At 40.2% G+C, this 14,650-nt stretch overlaps 1 long non-coding RNA gene across 1 annotated transcript; it reads left to right on the top strand.

Annotated features, from left to right (window-relative positions):
• The first annotated feature begins 3,295 nt into the window (after window positions 1-3,295).
• On the top strand, window positions 3,296-4,154 carry LOC110702713. The gene is made up of 2 exons (XR_002507553.1): window positions 3,296-3,613; window positions 3,809-4,154. It is a non-coding gene; the product is annotated as an uncharacterized LOC110702713 (long non-coding RNA).
• The last annotated feature ends 10,496 nt before the right edge of the window (window positions 4,155-14,650 follow it).

Genomic DNA, 14,650 nt, shown 5'->3' with positions numbered 1-14,650 from the left:
GATCATTGAAGCTAATTTTGCTAGCGCATTGGCAAATTGATTGTCATCCCTTGGGAGATATTTAAAATCAATATGTTCAAAATGCTCGATGAGTTGCTCTAGGTGTGCTTGGTATAATATCATTGTGGAGTTCTTTATTTTCCATTTTTTTTAAGTATATGATTTATAATCAAACTGGAATCTCCATATACCTCTAATTTTTGCACACCTATGCTAGTTTCTGCTTCTAATCCAATAATGCACGCTTCACATTCTGCAGGCATTATTGGTAACCTCAAAGTCTAGTTTAACAAAGATTGGAGTATGTGCTCCCTCTAGACTTATGAGTAACACTCCTACGCCACATCCTTTTTTATTGGACCCACCGTCGAAGTACATTACCCATTTGTCATCTTGTGTCATGAGAATCTCTTCATCCGGAAGATGAGTAGTTTTTGCACGACTTGTTTGAATTGGATGTTGGGCCAGAAAGTCGGAAATTACTTTTCTTTTCATTGATTTTTTAGGTATATATTTTAACTCAAATTCGGCCAACATCACCAACCACTTAGATATTCTTCCTTGTATAGGTGGTTGTTCAAACAACTAATTTATCGGTTTTGTTGAGAAATCACATGAGTAGTGTGTGGTAGCATATAATGTCGTAATTTTTTAGTTGCCCACACTAATGCTAGGATTGTCTTTTCCAAGGTGCTATATTTTGTTTCATATTTAATGAATTTTTTACTTATGTAATACATTGCACGCTCGACTTTTTCTACCTCTTGTGCTAACATGGCGCCTGTGGCCGTGTTTGTAACTGTAATTTATAGCCTAAGAGGTAGTTTGGGTACTGGTGGTTGATAGTATTTTGAGATAATCTTTGATTTTCTCAAAAGCCTTTTGGCATTGATAGTCCCATTCATGTTTCTCCTCTTTTTTCAATTTTTTAAATATTGGCTCACAAGTCATAGTCAATTTGTTAATAAATCGACTATTGTATTGTAGTTTGCTAAGGAATCCCCTTATTTCTTTTTCTGTTTGAGGGGGAGGCATGTCAACAATTGCCTTTATTTTAGAGGGATCGATCTCGATGCCACGTGTGCTTACTACGTATCCGAGTAACTTGCCAGAAGTTACCCCGAAGGCGCATTTTTGTGGATTCAATCGAAGTTTCATTCGTCGAAGTTTCTGTTTTACTAGTTTAGAGGTAGGGTTCAGGGGAATGGTATGTTCTGCAATTTCCCTATCTATTCCAGGCATGTCCTTGTATGACCAAGCAAACAAGTCTTCGAATTCTTTGAGCGTCGATATGAGGGTCGATCGCTCTTCCGGATTTAGAGTTAAGCCAATTTTGACTTCTCTTTAATTTTTGTTAGTTCCTATATTAACTATTTCAGTTTCTTAAACGATAGGGTTCTTTTGTTCTCGTTTATTCATTAATTCAACCAATTTATTAATGTTATCATCTTCATTAGATTAATTGTTATAGCATTTGAAAGATTCAAGAAAAGGCATATACTCGGAAATAGAGCTCATATTATTAAAATCAAAAGAGAATACATCAAGAGAAGAATCCTTTTTGGGATCTTCGTCCTTAGAACTAGAAAATAAAGACTCAGTAATGGCCACAAGGTCTAGATTTTCAGCTTCCCTAGAGTCTATAATAGATTCATCGTCCGATTCTTCAAATATCTTCCCTTCGCCTGTGACGATTTTCTGCTTATCGCCTTTGTGATTGGTCCATTTGAAAGATTTCCTCCATCCATGCTCAAAAGTTTCATTTGAAGGGGTGATCAACAAGGTTGGGTCAAAAGCTTCATCTTGAGTGGCGTTTTGATTGGTCATTGTAGTGACATCCCATCATATCACCCTGGATTTGGGTGTTTTGATTTAACAATACTAAGGTCGTCATCCAAGAAGTAGCAATCATGAAATATTTCAAATCCAGGCTTCTTGATTCCTTCCAAAACTAAGGGTTCTGGAAAGTCATAGCATGGGTATCTTCTCCCTCCCTAATGAATTGTCCATTAAGGGTTTGTTGGTAGGATGGGAGTAAAGTGATTATCCCTTTCTTATTATTGTCTATACATGCTTTTTTTTCACATCGTGAGACTCCAATTCTTCTTTGGTTGGTTTATATCCCAATCCAAAGGAGAATCTTTTCTTTGGGATAAGAAGTAAGAGAGATTTCTTCATTCCTATTCCCAAAGGCATCCCAGGAAAGTAACTACTTTTGAGTAAGATGTTGTTTACTATCCGGGTGGAATATGGATCAAGCTTGAATGGTTCTTCAAAGTCTTCTTCCATTTCAATTGTGTAGATTGGCTCCGCGAAAAATCCCCACATGTCCTCTTCATCATTATCATGGTTTATTTCTAAGAGTGATTGATCATTTATTGCTATTTTGAGTGGAGAAGCATGTATAGTCATAGGAAGCCCTTGATAGTTCAACCTAATAATTTGATGAAGTGGGGATGGTATTGCATCAAGCTCATGTATCCAAGGACGTCCAAGTAGAAGGTTGAATGTAGGTTTTATGTCCATAACATGGAATTCAACCATCTTTTGAATTAGGCCTGTGGTAATTGGTAGCTTAACAGTTCCACACACCGATCTTCTCGAATTGTCATAGGCCCTAATGCTTTGTGTTGTTGATTGAAAACCTTTTTCTGGATTAAAGCCTAAGTATTTTGCAGTTCGCAATGGGCATACGTTTACAACTAACCCAATGTCTACCAAAGTTAGAGGGATATTGTATCCCTTGCACTCCACGGTTAAGTATAATGCATTGTTGTGGGTAGTGTCTTTTGAAGGTAAATCATAATTAGTGAAAATGATTGATTTGTCGTATTTCTCGCTAGTAAGCAAGCTAACGAGATCCTGAGGGGTTGTGTCTGTGCTTACAGACAAAGCCGTTAGAGCGTTCATGAGAGAATTCCTATGTTCTTTAGAAGTACTTAGGAGTTCCCAAATGCTAACATTTGCCTTGGATTGGCGAATTTGTTTGACCAATGGATCTTCCACCTTAAGTGGAGGTGGTATTGGATTTTGTACTTGACCTTGAGTTTGATTTTGTGTGGTCGAAGATCCATTTGGTGGTGGTCACTACTACAAAAATGGGATAAGGAACCACATCTAACTCACCATTAAAAATACTTCTTAGGTTTCTTAGATTAAAGAACCATATATTTGAGAAATGTGGTTTCTTAGAAAAACTATAAGATACCACACAATAGAGATGTATGGTTTCTTAGATATAATAAAGAATTAATCAGATCAAAGACACCATACATTAGAGACATATGGTCTTAATATGGTGGTAGGTGTATATATACGTGGGTGGGTAGTATAATTTTTATTATATTTTTCTTTATTGTTTTAAGGGGTTCCTTCTTCTCCTTCACTAAAACCCTCGTTATCAACGCCTAATGTTTAAATTGTTTATTTGCTTCCCCTTATAGTCTCATTTCTATAATTTTATTTTTGTAGATCTAACTCCTTGCTCTTATAGTTTTTCTAAAATCTCAAGGATACAGACTTATGAAGGATTATTAATCGAGAGACGACCTTGAAAAATTATTTTCTTCATAGCGAATTAGCGGTTTTCAGATCTGCTTCTTTGATGAACTCGGTGAGTTTTATTTCTCGGTTTTCAAAAATTTCTATTACTTTGCTTCATAGTAGTATAGATCTTGCTACTTGATATTTGCTTTTATGATATATTAATAAAACAAAATTGAAGGTATGGAGAATCATTGTTGTTTTTAATATTGATCTGAATTAATTTTGTAGATCTATTGCTGATTTAGTTTTCTATTTATTTCAGATGTTAAATGATAGAAATTGGCAAATTTGGATGAGCTTGATGACAAAGTATATATAAAGGAGGGGTTGTGGTATGATGATGACGGAAGCTAAAGACAGTGTCATTGTGTCAGCCATTTTCATATTGAGTTCATCTTCAAGAAAAATAAAAAACAAATCTAAGTTTTGTTATCATTTTGCTTGATGTTATTAGTTTATAATTTATTTACTGGTATATTTTTTGATGAGGGAGTTACAATACATTGTATAATTAGTTTGTATTCTAGGCTTCTAGCTTTGAGCATTGAAATTAACGACGATAAAGAATCTTGAATATCAAATCTCATTCAATGGAATTTTTTTTTTCACATCTCAAAATTACATTTAATATTGATTATGTTTGATTTGATCTTAAAAACGTATATGGTATTATAAATGTAAAATATTACAATATACAGTATTATAAATGTAAAACTACGTACATACAAAGGAAGTCTAAGAAACCATAGTTGTAACAACTTTGGTATCCTATTCTTTATCAAAGATACCATACTTCAAACAAAACAAGTTTCTTATCCTTCTATATGAAGTACCATAATTGAGACCTAAGAAACCATATATCTTTGAACTATGGTTTCTTATGTTTGATCTAAGAAACCAAACTAAAATTATTGTTTCTTATGCTAAGAGACCACTGAGATACAAACCATACTATTTGTGGTCTCTTAAGCCTATTTAGTATGGTTTCTTAGCCATTTTTTGTAGTAGTGGGTGCTTAGTAGACTCGCCCAGAACGAGTTAAATGATCTATATCGTTTGGGTTTGTTGTAGGACTCACAAACCAACTTTCTTCTAGAGGCTTTGGATGTGCCTCCAATTCAAGATGTTCCATGAGTTGTGCTTGATGTCATTGTTCATCCAAGGAGAGATTCGATAAATCTTGCGACTTCCCCAAGAAATAATCCCAATCAAGCGCTCCATTTGTTTCATTTTGTAAAGAATATGGAGGTGGGACGGCGGCATACTAAGAGACATATAAGTCTTAAAAGTCATCGTCCCATAGTCCACATACTTCATTAGTTTCCCTTATGAGTATTGTGGATAGAGGTTGTCCTATAGGTGTGATATTGTCCAAAGGATTGAACATAACACTTCCCATATGGTCCTCATCGATGTGAAATACCCCTAAGGGAATGCATTATTGTTAGGTTTAGGCGTGGGAATTCTCCCATCGTCTACTAAATCTTGTATTTTGTGCTTTAAGACATAGCAACGTTCAGTATCATGTCCAACGCTTCTATGATAAGCACAATAAGCATTACCATCCCATTGAGGAAATCTTCTTTCTGGTGGAGTGGGTGGTGTCGGCCCTGTTGGCACAAGTAAGCCTTTTTCATTTAATTTTTCTAACAATTCTTTATAGCTTACAGGAAATGGAGTAAATTTTCTTTCTTTTATCCATCTTTTAGGATCATCATATCGACTTGTGTTATTGTATTGCGTGGTAGTCGCAAATACGTCAATAAAGGATGATGCATTATCATTCCCCTTCTTGTAGTTATTCTTAGGTTGATGATGATGATGAGGTTTGTTTGCTTTTTCTTTAGCAAGATCATCTTCAATCCTAGTAGCCACAGAATAGACCTTTTGAAAAGTGTCTAAACCAAGGTAACGTAGATGTTTGTTGTACTTTTCATGACAACTATCAATGAACTTTTGTACTAACTCGAGTTCAGGCGGCCTTTGGGCGAGGTGGGCCACCTTTTCTCGCCATCTACCATAGAAGGCAAGGAAACCTTCATCGTCGCCTTACTTAAGCATCTCTAGTTCACGTAAAGTTGACTTAAACTCTACGTTACTCTCATATTGAGTAATGAAAGCCGAAACTACATCTTCCCACGTTGCCTTGAATTTTGGATCTAGCCCATAGTACCACTCTCTTGCGGTTGGGTCTAGAGATAAAGGGAAATTCAAAGCATAAAGCTTAAGATCAACTCCCTTTAATGCTATGGTGCCTGTAAAACACATTAAATGGTTTTGTGGATTATTGGTCACCTTAAATATTGGCAAGTCCATAGCTACAAACTTTTCCAGTAAAGCAAGTCATGCGGGAGGAGCAAACTTTCGGCGTCGAAGTACTTGTTCCCCATTGTAGAACGAAGAACTAGCTTCTCCAACGACTTTTCTTTGATGGATAATTGTTCCATCTTTTCTTGCAAGGCTAAGGTTTCAGCATTTTTCTTTTCAGTCTTTTCCATTTTCTTAATTCTTCTCTCCTAAGCCTCTTGAGCCTTTTCCTCTCTCAAAGAAGAATCTCTTGTTGAAGTTCTTCGATGAATGACATTGTTGTTGGACTAGGATTAGTTGTCGAAGAAAAGTGGTTTTAAAGGGGTTGATCTTTGGGTGGTAAACGTAGAATGTGAGTGCCCGGGAGTCTTCTTTTCCAATCTTGGAAAACAACCCAAAAAAGGAGTACAAAAGGATAAGTAAATCGATACACTTGTTTAAAAAGGGAGAAAAAAAAATAAAAGACGCAAAATATATTCAAACGGATAACATCACCCTTAACAATTCTTCGATGATGATATCGTTCGGACGAGTCAATTTGTTTTTTGAGAAATCAAAGTTGACTCGTTCAGTGGGCGCGCGCAAGTGATTCAGTTGCGCGCGGTTGTCGCGCGCAAAGGAATCTCTTACGCTGGGAGGGGTCGCGCAACTCACTGAGTTGCGCGCGCCACCTACTCGTAGGATTTTTTTTAATTCGAGCGTTTTCTTTTGTCATCGTTTATTTTTATTTGATTTTTTTTATGCTATCCTTTAAATATGGCTCTAAATCACGAAGAGACAACTTCACAATTGGGAACCTAGACCAAACTAAAAAGAAAAAAGAAGACTATCCTAACACGTTGCATATAGTTACATACTCACATAAGCATGCCATAAGCCAAGATTCACGCAATGCCATTCTAAGCTCAAAAAAGGCTTAGGTGTCCAAAGGTACCATATCTTAAGAAACAACGCACAAATCAATCACTCAACGTGTTGACTTATGGCATTGCCCTCCCAACATTTTGTTGGCGATATGGGTGGGATGATTGTTATTGATTTCGGGATAGAAGCCTAGTGTTGGAAACCCCTAGTCAATGAGCCAATCCCCAATGGTTTAAGTGTGCTATGCTTATGCATGATGCAATGTTGCTTGTTTGGTTTTTACTTTTGTGCAAATGGAAGATATTATGCGTTCAAATCTCGCTCTCTAACTAGAGATTATCCAAGTTAATTCCCGTTACAACCCATAGGCAACCTAGTGTTGGAAACCTTGGATCATAACTATGAACTAATCATGTAACATCTAAGTCCCTAGCGGAGTCGCCACTATAAGTTGGGTGTTCCCATCGTAAGGGGTCCTCTCCTTAAATGCCTATGGCCCTTTAAAAGCTTAGGACTTTACACTTGTTAGGGTGTAGTAAGATTTGAATTCCTGACTGTTTGGGGGACCTTGAATTAGAGTCATTACGCTTTTTGTAAGAAACAAGTAGGGAGTCGCCAATGAGTTTTAGGAAAACTCATAAACCTCGTTCATGCTTTTCTTCCATGTGGAGTTCATGGAATAATTAGCACAAATCATAAGTTTACCCATGCCCAAATTTGTCTATAAACCAGAAATGAGTTCAGGAGCGAGGGTACTAAAATAACATTCCCTTTAGAGAGGAATCGTTATCCTAGCCCTAGTGCGACCTCTACTAGCTCTTCCTTTTTTACAATTTCATCACCAAACAAGATATGCAACGCGATACCTAAAACTATGTTAGTTGATTTTATTTACACATACCAATTCACGTAGGAATTACATCGTAATGTCGTTATTCTTTATTTAATCAATTTCGTGAAAAGGAAAAGAAAATAAACAATATTCGCCATGGCTTAAGTGATCAACCAACAATTATTTAATTCAATTCCAATCTTTATTTAACGCAAGATACTATGTGGAATTGATTAATTAATAATTTTAAAGGTGATCAAACAACACTAATTAATTAATTAGGGTTCTTTTAAACAAGAAAATAAATGTGATTTAACTAAGTGCTCGGGAATTTACCGTTTAGAACACTTATGAACTCCTTCTTGTTGGGGAACCTCCACCGTAGTAACAAAATATCAAAGGGGTGAGTGTTTAGGACAAGAAGGGCTAGGTTGCACAAGTTCACAAGTATTCTGCCAGAGTTTTTTGGTTATTTTCTATGTGTTTAAGCCTCGATTTAAGCTCTTATTTATAGGGAATGATTAGGTTTAGGGTTATGAGCATTCTGTCGCAGCAGGTGTCGCGCGCAACAAGATGAGTTGCGCGCGGCACCCCAGCGTAATTGATCAGGTTGTGCTGCTACGGGCAGCGCAACTAATTGTCTTGCGAGCGGCTTTATGGTAAGATTCAATATTATATTTTTCGTATAATTCTGAATCTTCCGCAGCGCAACTCTGGAGGTTGCGCTGGGTGTCGCGCGCAACTGAATTAGTTGCGTGCGGCAGCCCAGCGCGACTGTTTGAGATGCACACGGCTTTTTCTGCAGCATCATTAAAATTTAACCTATGCGCTCTTAAATCCGTCATTATTGGGTTTTAAGCACGGGCTTAAGCCTAATTATGATCGGGTTTAGTTAATTGGACCTTTGTTTTGGCTTTATTCTTTAATTCGGGCTAGTCTTATATGTTTTGTGGCTTAACTAGTTCTCCATAAGTATTCTCCACTTCGATCCAACACGAAGATGGTTTTATTTATTGTCATTGCACTTCCTGTCGTGACAGGAAGCCAAAAGTAGATGTCTACAGGTTTGGAATGTTGTCGAGTTAGATTCAATCGATTAACGGTTACTATCGGGTCGGGTACGGGTTTAGATTCAGGTCATAAAGTATTGGATCAAATCAGTTGTCCGTTAACATCTGGTTGGTTTAGGTCGGGTTACGGGTCACTAGTTTCACCCCATTGTTCGGGTACAGGTTAGGTTCATATCATTACCGGTTCCAGTCGGGTTCTCGAGTCGGGTCAATTTTTGACAGCTCTAGAGGCTACCTTACCGCCTGTTCTTGCTCTGGGGCAAGACAAACGGACAATTCTTTCTTCAATAAACAAGCTAAGTCAAAAAACTTAGTGGCTTATCTATATTTCACGAGGTCTTTTGCCGGTTGCATTCAAGAAACCGTCTGCTCTACATGGCCGTCTGTCGCTTGGTTTGGGGAAATCATTATAGTGATTGATTCACTTAGAAACCATGCATACTCTTTAAAGTATCAATAATTTCTAAGTCAATTAATCCACTCAACCGAAACCAACCGACATCCGTCCAGGGGCAAGGATATTCACATGGTATACAGGTTAAAATACTTAGCCAAAAATAAATACATGTAGAAAAAATTGAAAGCTTTAAAATTTTTAAAGCATAACGCCAATTTAAAACCGGTCAAATGACCGGATGCTTCAATAAAAGAAGCAGGAGCCCAAAATGGCTGACTGCTAGAGTTAGCCGGCATTGCCAGAGGAAAGTTGAATTACCCGACCCCTTGGTCGGTAAAATACATGATTACTCGGCACACAGGTCGGAAAAGCAAATACTTGGCCGTTTGGCCGCAGAATGATACCTAAAGCTTAAGTAGCAGGAGAGAGGTTCTCATTGTTAGCAGCCACATCCTCCTTGTTTTAACCCGTCGGCTGCTCATCATTTTTTCTTCATCCTCTTCCTCCTCCTCCTTCTCATCCTCGGAGGACTCTCTCGAGGATCCGAACTCCTCAGCAGCTGCCTCCTTGGTCGCTTCCTCCTGAGCCTGCTGAAGGAGGCGGACATTGAAATCATTGCTGGCTTGATCAAACTTGGTCTTCCAAGTATCATAGTTTACACCCGGCTAAGCTGCTTCCCATACCATCTGCATGATGACTTCATTATCTTCCGTCATTTGTATGACAAGGGCCTCCTTCTCCACCTCGTTGCAAGCCTTGTATTTGGCTCGGAGCTGCTTCTCCTAGTTAGCCAAGCGCTGCTCTAGGCAGCCAACCCGCTGCTTTGCCTTCTCAACATCCTGCTTGGCCTCATCCAAGGGCTTAAGACTCACTTTAAGGCCCTTAACTTCAGTCTTAAGCTTGTTAATCTTCGTCCGAGCCGCCTAAAAGTCCCGCTTCACCTACAGGTTGGCATCCGCCTGGGAATACATCATATCAAGTGTCAATAACTCATTTTGAGAAATTTCAAATTGAGCCCTATTTAAAGCAGAGGTGGCCCAGGCATTAGCAGCCGTTACCTCTTTTGACTTCTCTACGATTGGCTTTTAAGCCCTTGTACGCGCATCATGGCCTACATCCGGTCAAAGGAGCGAATGGTAAGCATCAGGCGGATACAAGTATGACTTGTAATAAAATTTTACCAAGTTCTTACCTCGTAGAGGATCCCCAAGATTCCATCCAAGTTGAGAGTGACGACCCCTCAAACAAACGCCCTGTCCTCAAGGTCAAGCGTTTGCAGCATCTTCTTGGCCATTTGAACGGTAGTTGGCCTCTAAGCAAGAGCTGCACAAATTAATATAACATAGGTCAAGAGTAGGCCAAATGGTCTACGTCTATGTAATAAACATTAAGGGGAAGTAGCCCTTACCCTCCGGCTGCTCCTCATCCCCCTTGACGGGCTTCTTCCCATCTCCTGCCACTCTTCGATACCCTTAGGGCATCCGGGTTGTTGATCTCCCTATCAGCATCGAGACGGGAGTCGTCGCCTCCCTTCTTAATCTTGTGGGCAATGTGCTTTATGTTCTTGTCGGATGGTTTTGGAGGGAGAAGGCTTGGTGAAACCACCCTGCACCAACAAAGAATAGTCAGATAACATGCGGACTGAGGAAAAATCTTGTTAAAAAAAGACAAGTGTGATAAACCTTTACCTTGGGGGTTCCGCCAGTTTTTTGTTCCTCGTTCGTCCATTTGAGAACGTTCGAGCGGTACATAGTTGCAGAGGTTGCAGCCGACTTCTTGAAGGCCGAGAGCTTCTCCATATCTTTGTCTGCACAAAGAAACAAGAGTTAGAAATCTGCAAGCAAATATTGAAAATAGCTAAAGCATTAAAAACATTAAGCGGCCGACTACCTCTCAGCATCTTTGTACTCAGGCTGCAGATGGCCAAGTACACCCCATCCAAGAGCCACTCGTAACGAGGAATGTAACCTTAGGGGGTGACTTCCTTCTCCTCCGTCAGTTCGTTTGTCCGGACGGACAACTTACATAGACCCTTATCAAAAATCTCCTCTTGGGTTTGCCTAGGAAGAGGCGGCAGGGCTTTCTTTCCAGCCAGGAGGGGGATCCTTAATCCACCTGTTATACTTTTGATTCAGCAGGCGGTTAGAGGAGTTGACTATGTAAAACTTTGTCCTCCAATCCTTCCACTTGGACTCCTTGCCGATTGCCATCATGTACCCCTTGCAGGTGGTCAAGGTGTACCATCCTTCGCCGCCTGTTTTCGACACTCGGCTTAGATAGTGCATGTGGGATAACGCCTCAAAGCTAGGATCCACCTCCAGCATTTCACATGCGGCAACGTACCCAATTATACTAATCCAGGAGTTCGGGACCAGTTGCCAGATACCCAGTTGGTATCCATAAATAATTCTCTCTACTGTCGAATGGAGAGGGAAGCGCAGACCCGCCTGAATGGTTGCCTCATAGCAACCATAGCTCTCATCATGGTATCTTGCCATTCTGGGCCAGGTGACCGTATCTACAGCATCCGGCACGGTGAGAAGGAAGCCATGTCCCATGACATGCTTAGACTTGAACTTGGCCAGGTCGACCTTCATTAGATCCCGCCTGCCTTCGGGAATGTGCTTATAATAGGGAGCACGCTCTCGGCGGTAAGTAGCGTGCGGCTCGGCCCAGCCTTCACCTTTTTCTACTGACAAGGATTTCCTTGTCGTGTTTATCTTAGCTTGTGCCTCCTATGAGTCAACGGGGGAACTATTAGAATATGACAAGGCCGAGTCGTCATCAGAGCTCTCACCAGAGCTAAGGGACTGTCGGGTGGTGCCAGCAGTGTCCTCCCTCAGTCTCTCCTTCGACGCTTGTCCAAAAGGCTCGGACGCAGACTAATTTTCAGCCTCCCACAAGATTGTGTCGCTGGGAGTACCGCTGGAGGTTGGGGAATGGTAATAAGTTGGAGTTGGAGAAGGTTCAGAAGAAGGGCTTGGAGGATGGTCTCGAAGCTCATTAACTAGCGCTCTAATAAAGCCGTCTAAATATATAGTGGACCCGTCCGAATGGTAGAATGAACCATCCGAATTAAATTGTCTGGCATTTCTCTTGGTTCTGGCCATGGTGTCCTACATAGATACAGAAACGGTTGGATTCGGGGAAGTTCGCAAAGTAGGGTCCATGAACAAGCATTCGACACCGCTAGTTCTAGATTCAACCATCCCCGGTGACCGGCTGATCACTACCCTAATCCGTACCGTGTGCGTTTAGGAAACCATTTTTCTAAAACAAAGCAAGGAAAATATAAAAAAGAAAGAAAAAGAAGCAGACAGTTACCTTTAAAGAGCAACGGGAGACATCTGAAAGAAGCTTGGACGTCTGTTTACAGGCGGACTTGCGGACGACTGTCGGATGCTTGCAAAGAACTAGCCAATAGTTCAGAAGTCAAAGGATCTGGATTCTCTCTAAAGATTCACAAAAGTGTGAAAAAATGAAGGGTGGTCAACCCTTATTTATAGAAAGGGTAAAGAATCTAGGTTAAAAATCCTTAGATTCACCCATGGTAAATGGTTAAAAAACCAACCACTTATAACCCGACACCTGTCACAGGAGACACGTGGCAAGCACGTGACCCCTTGTAAGGGGAAAATGATTTGGGTATTTTATACCCTACCAAGTGGCCCAATCAAAGCATGACACGTGTCACTGGAAGGGGTGCCAACTAGGACCTTCCAGGTGGTGACACGTGTCGAGCGGATATTTGCCCCTGGGAATGGTGGATTTCAAGGCTCAAATCTCAAGGGGCCCCTAAAAAATGGCGTGCCCTAATCCCTAGGTCATCAAATTAGGGAGGGCACACTTCCCAAGGTCCCTATAAATAGGGACATTCCCCCATTTATTGGGACGCGTTCCAATCATTACTGAATTGTCACTCTCAAGAAACAGACAACACCTGAGCTTGGAATCCGAGCAGATAACTTATTTTTTGCACGTTTTACTCCGAATCCGTACTAACTCCGACCATTCAGTGCTCCGTTTGTTTTGCAGGTACATGCATCCTTGGTGAATCCAGTCTTTAAGTTGTAACTCTCTCGAGGGACGCAAAAAACCTCGAAACACCCCTTGACGGCTGTATGCTTAGGTTCAAGAGTGGGTTGATTGACTTGGAAATTTTTTATACTTAAAAGAGTATGACTAACTTCTAAGTCAATCAATCACTATGATAATTTCCCTAAACCAAGCATACAGCCGGCCACTAACCATCCGGTGATTTTAGAAACGGTCTTGGACCTAATCTAGGTGGCCGAATGACTATTATTCTCGAGCCTTAGCCCTTGAGTTCTCGCCATTTCTCTCAAAAGGAGCAGACAAACTAAAATATTTTATCTGCTTTCACCCGCCTGCTTTGCTTCGTTGCAAATACAGACAACCTTACATCGTTAAGGTATAGAAGGCGGTCATATAGGGGTTGCCTCCCGCGCTTCATACAGGTTCGTAAGGCATACTTAACCCACCTAAGTTTTTAACTTACACGGTTATGAGTGAACCAAGTAGGTCAATCGCTCTTGGCCATCTGAGTGTATTAGAAGCAATAAGTCATATTAATTGAAGTTACACTTACTGCATCAAAACCACCCGGATATATCACATACATGCGGAGTAGTTACTATTTAATCATATGCTCATCTGTATATTCCATTGGGAATACTTCGTATAAGCTAATAATTTCAAGCCGTAATCTAAGTAAGGGCATTATGCAAATTTCGGATGTGTTATTAGACACAACCTCTTTCAAAAGTCCATTTATATTCCCTTTAGATTACTTTCAACAGATAGCTATGAGTTGACCAATTTTATTGTTCAATCTTTGTCGTCTGTATATGGTTGTAGAGCACTTTGTCACCCAGCTGGGAGTTACTCTCTGCGACGATTCCACTCGGATGGGCGTCGCCAGACGCCTTACTCATGTTGGAGCAAACGAATTTATAAAATTAAATATCATTCGGCCGTTGGCCGCACGTTTCTTAGACATTTGTTTAGCCACCAAGTTTTTAACTTAGTTTACCATCCGACCATTGGCCTCGTTTTTCTTGGTCATTGGTTTAAATCATGTTTAAAATTAATGATGATTTAGTTCATTAGATTTGAACGTCTATACCTTGTACGGATGGTACTTGGAAAGTTACGCGTGTATACTAAGAAAAAATAACAATACTGAAAACTAAAGGCACTTTTCATTGATAAGCTCTTCATTTACAGGAATTTACAACTCTTAGAGGTAGTACTTTTTCAAGTTGTCTACATTCCAAGTTCTGAGTAGTCGCCTACCATCTGCAGTTTCTAGGCGTTTCTTACTTCTTCATAGATCCGGTTGGGGCCTTCCCAATTTGGTGTTAGCTTTCCATGCTCATTGGCCTTACCGGTTGCCTCCATTTTCCATAACACAAAATCCCCAAGGGCCGTTTGTGTACTCTTTTTTTGTAAACACAGGTCATTCTCAGGCGATAAATCTCATGACGCAAGTCGGCATTTCCCCTGCATTTTGGGAGCGAGTCCAATGCTAGCCGCATGGCCTCCCAGTTTGCCTCTTCATCGTATAGCATGACTCGTGGAGTCGGCTCATAATGCTCGATGGGTAAGATGGCT

The sequence above is a fragment of the Chenopodium quinoa genome, unplaced genomic scaffold (assembly GCF_001683475.1).
Source record: "Chenopodium quinoa cultivar QQ74 unplaced genomic scaffold, ASM168347v1, whole genome shotgun sequence".
NCBI lineage: Eukaryota > Viridiplantae > Streptophyta > Magnoliopsida > Caryophyllales > Amaranthaceae > Chenopodium > Chenopodium quinoa.
This window is presented reverse-complemented; position numbering and strand designations above follow the sequence as displayed.